This window comes from Cynara cardunculus (assembly GCF_001531365.2).
Source record: "Cynara cardunculus var. scolymus isolate 2C chromosome LG 3, CcrdV1, whole genome shotgun sequence".
NCBI lineage: Eukaryota > Viridiplantae > Streptophyta > Magnoliopsida > Asterales > Asteraceae > Cynara > Cynara cardunculus.
In genome coordinates this window covers 35,568,187-35,573,040 of record NC_037530.1, presented here as the reverse complement: position 1 = coordinate 35,573,040, position 4,854 = coordinate 35,568,187, and the positions used below count along the sequence as shown (strand labels likewise).

Below are 4,854 nucleotides of genomic sequence, written 5' to 3'. Positions count from 1 at the left end.
ATATTCAATATTGGGCTTATTTCGAAGGTATTGACGTAACGATTATAATGGTGTAACTTGTTAAAATTAAAACGTATTTTTTTAACATATTTTAATTGATATACGATTATGTATGTTAATTTGATCAGGGTATAAAATGAAAATTTTAAAAGGAAAGGGTATAAAGTAAATTAATTAACTAATTATAAGGGTATAAAGTGTAAATTTAATTTTTTTATATTAAAATCGTGTGAGTGTGTGAGTGTGCAAATCATGTGAGTATGAAAAAAAATGTAAGGTGGGGGATAAGGTGCAGGGGTAGAAAGGTATGCCAGGGTATCAATATCAACCCCCTTAATAAATATTGATCCATTAATATTATTTATCGTCACTTTTAAATTATGGAGAGGGAAAGGAAGAGATTGATATAACATAAATTAAAAAAGTAAAATAATTTGATTTATATATATACTAGTTGTGTACCCGCGCAATGCGGCAGGAGCCATGAATTTTAACGATTTTGAAGTTCCGCTGGTTTTATAAAATAAGATTTAACGATGATAGAGTTGAATTCTTTCGTCAAACTACAAACCAACCAACCAGAAAATTAATAATATAGTTACACCATAAATAAATTTTAAAATTACAAAAGACAACATTGTTATGCCTATCAAACCCAAATTGGTAGCAACATGAAGCTTAAGACACTCAACATGTTTATGCCTTGCACATATCATTAGTGTAGTTTCTCTTGCTTCGATACTTGAATCAAGATTACAASAAGTATTAACCAAGTGCTCTGAACTCCATATTAACCTAGCCTTGCAACCAAATATATTAACCARAACTCTGTTGCGTTGACCGTTTCAACTGAACCCTGCAAATGACACCACTTAGAAAAAACCTCAATTACCCACTAATATAAACATAACGACAACTACAAACATGGAGTAAAACAAGTTAACMWTCTKAAARAGATCTGCTCTATTGGTGCASGGAAAAAAGGGCTTTTAATACCAAAGTATGCTTTATAGAGTTGTACTAAATGCATTAGAGGTTGTACATTTTTAAGACTTTAAGACTCAATGCATAAAAAGAYAGTACCTTAAGCATCAAAACTTGTTTTTAAGACTTTTACCAAATCTCATTTATAAAGTAGTAATAATAATAAAATAATAATAATAATAATAATATAATATATAGATAAAACTAATTATATTATTAAAAATTTTATAAATTAAACATTTACTAAAAAATCAAGCAAAAGTGCAAGTTTCATATCAAATAATTTTCATTTGATTCATAACATCATAAAAGATTCACCAAGGATTCATCTCAATGCCAATTGCTTCCAACTTTGAGATGAAACCCAGATTCTACAAGAGACATGATCAAGCTTCTTCACCATACCAATATCCACATGAATCATAAACATGGGTTTCTATTCACTAAAATGATGAACCAAGAACCAAAATCAAGATCGAATMTTTAAGATCACTGGTCACTTCAAAAGAATTCGATACATATTCTAACCTCTAAATCTTCAAATCTTGAGAATTCCAGCATCAATCAATATATGTACGCTTATATTTTAGCGGTCCCGCTTCCAAGGGTGAGTTCAAGATCATCGAAACCAACATCATGAAACCGCTCACCTTTCCACGCCTTCACCCCTTTCCCCTTCTCTCGGATCGGATCATTGGTAGCAACCACTCGAGCATTTGGGTTSACCAGGTTAAATGTCGGAGAATTGGGGTTCACCATCATTGGATCACAATCTTGGAACCTCAGCCGTTGGAAGGAACCAGTGGTGCACCAATCAGGCTCATCGCACTCTRGTATAGTARMAGGCMTGAACCGYTGGTGCCTGTTCGGGCTAGTGGGCACYGATGATGCAAAAACTGGCAGACTGAAGGTGGAAGTGTATTGTTTGGTGAAATCTTCCAATCAAGATTGTTCTTTTTCGGAAACTTTGAAGTTGGGGAAGAAAGAGGTGGGGTCACAGGGGCGCTGCTTGAGATTTGCAGAGGTGGGAGTGATGGCGGAATGGAGTTGGAAAGAAAACCGAAAGGGTTATTTGATGGCGGGTTTTGGAATCAAGGCGGGATGGGCTCCGAAACGATGAAGATGGTGGACTCGGTCTCTGGGAAGAAGATGGTGTTGTGTTGGCTGATGTGCATTTGATTTCAACGGAGGAGGGTGATGGCTTGCATCCCTGCGATTTTGAATCAAAATTTGCATCATAAATTCATAATAAAGAMCCCTATTCATGAAGATTTTGAACCTTCCATCACACAATTCGTTTTCATGTGATCAATTGATGAAATTTAAGTAAGAAATTTCTGCAAATTTCTTGAAATTGGGTGTAATTTGATCATTGAACATCTATAAGTTTTCATACAAGTCTCAACAATTGGCATTCTGGGTAAGAATCTACTTGCAGCCACCATCATATGAATTCAAATTGATCAAACAGATTCAAATTCAGAACAAATTAGGGTTTCTATAAGAAATCTCAAGAAAAACAAATCAGATGGTTAGATCCATAAGTTAAAAATCCAAAAATCCACAATCGAAGAAAGAAATCCCAAAATCAAACACACCCATTTGCAGAATCCTATCGATTCTCAACAATTTAGCTCGATTTTAGTGAAGAGATACCARTTCATAAACCTCTAGATCTAACCAATYGCCATAAATGCASATGAATCCTTCAATTCTACTCGAATTTAGGAATAAATAATTAGTGAGATTAAGATTATACCTTACGAAAAGTAGTGCCATCTGGAAGAACAACCCAACCAGCTTCTTTACACAAAGCCTTCAAGACCTCGTTGTTATCCGACGACGATGGCGATTGTGAAGCGAGTGATGAGGAACGATTCGGCCAACGACGAAGGCGATTGTGAAGCGAGTGATGAGGAACGATTCGGCCCGATGGACGACTCTTAAATCTTAAAGGGAACATCTTGGGGAAGGGAAGCGTCGTCTCGGGAGGTGGTAAGGGAGGAGTGTTCTTGGGGCAAGGAGCCGGGTAAATTGAAAATTGAAGAGACATATATTGGGGGAAAAATTGAAGAGACATATATCGGTGGAAGGGAAGGGAGGCGTGTAAAATAGGTTTAAGGGCATTTTCGGTATTTCAAAACTTAAGACTTTAAGACTTTGATGGAATTTGCTTAATAAGGTAGTATAGATATATATATATATATATATATATATATAAGTGATTGTAATACGTTTTTCTATATTTATATATAAGAAGTTTATATATATATATATATATATATATATATATATAGGGATTTTCACGAAAATGACCAGAATATACTTAATGTATTAACAAAATAACCATTTTTACGGGATTTGCCAAACTAACCACATGGATCGCCCCCGGGAGGCATGGTTTGACGATGGGGTAGTGATGGCCAAACCGACCCATCCCAGCGCGGGACCGTCGAAGGACTAGGACTGGCCAAGGACCGGTTACGTGACCGAAATCTGGGACCGGGACCAGTTATGGACTGGTCTGGCCAGGTTCGATTTTTCAAAAATGTAGCCGTCTTTTGGCCCCTTTTTTTGTAATTTTTTTTGCTTTATAAACGCTATATATAAAGTGTATTAGTTGAGGGATTTACATACCAAGTTCTCGATTCGCAAAAAACGCAAAAAAACGTTCACAATTATCGGCTTTTCGCTATATTTTGTAAGACAATGTAATTTTAATTATAATAAAACACATTTTTAAAGTGTATTTGAGTGAACCAATTACAAATTTTATTATGTATAAAAAATATATATCATTAAAAAAATAAAAATAAAAAAATTATTTTTTAATGACGGGGACCGGTTGGGACTGGGACCGGCGGCCCATAACCAGTTATAATAAAGCTTGACCGGGCTCAACTTTTTTGAACGGGACCGGGACCGGTTATGGCTAGTTATGAGAAATCTTGGGCCGGTTGGGACCGGTTTTTGGCCATCGTTACCATGGGGGATCCTCTCAATATGTTGACCAAAAAGTACAAATAAATAATTTAAAATTAATTTGTGGGACCCACATGTATCTATTTTAGGAGACCAAACACTATAAGCCTCGTTAACTGGGATCACCCTCCACCTCACTGAATCTTCCCTCGGAGCAATCCAGCTTTTTTTTTGTTGAATCTTATTTTGTCTTTTAGTGCAACAAATTTTATTATAAATATCATCCTCCTCTTTTGATTTTTTTTCACATCTCATTTTTCACTTCTATTCTCATAACCCTTAACTCTTAAACACAATAAATCATCACAATTCTTAACCCTTAACCCATTAAACACAATCTACCATCACAACCCTTCACCCTTAAACACAAATACGTAATCACGTCAAATTGATGATGTTTTGGTGTATCTTTGAAGTGGCGGTTCATTCCAGGAGATAAGTGGTGTCTTCGAGTACCTTCCGTTAAGCTCCCCCGTACATGTATTATGTTTGCCTTCGCCAATAACGCATTCTGGTTTAGTTAAACGTGTTATGAAAAAATTAAGTTTACGTAGTCCTTTCATTTTATTTTATAAAACGAATTCCTTACAAATATTATATCAGTTAAGTGATGACGATGATGTGCTAATGTTCCATCACGTCGTTCATCAAAGTTTACCGGAAATGTTGACACTCTTTGTGGTTGACGATGGTGGTTATGGTGAAAATCCATCAAGTGTCATAATCCATCAAAGTTTACCTGGCGGTCCAAACACTTTTTACCGGGTGGAAATCCAAACACTATCTTCCCCGACGGTAGTAGTGTAAACCCATATGGTCCAAACACTTTTTACCCCGGTGGTGGTAGTGGTGGAAATCCAAGCACTTTCTTCCCCAGTTGTGGCAGTA

The 4,854-nt window shown here is 35.9% G+C and overlaps 1 pseudogene; it reads right to left on the bottom strand.

Annotated features, from left to right (window-relative positions):
• Window positions 1-1,563: 1,563 nt before the first annotated feature.
• Window positions 1,564-3,037, bottom strand: LOC112509195 (annotated as a pseudogene).
• Window positions 3,038-4,854: the final 1,817 nt, after the last annotated feature.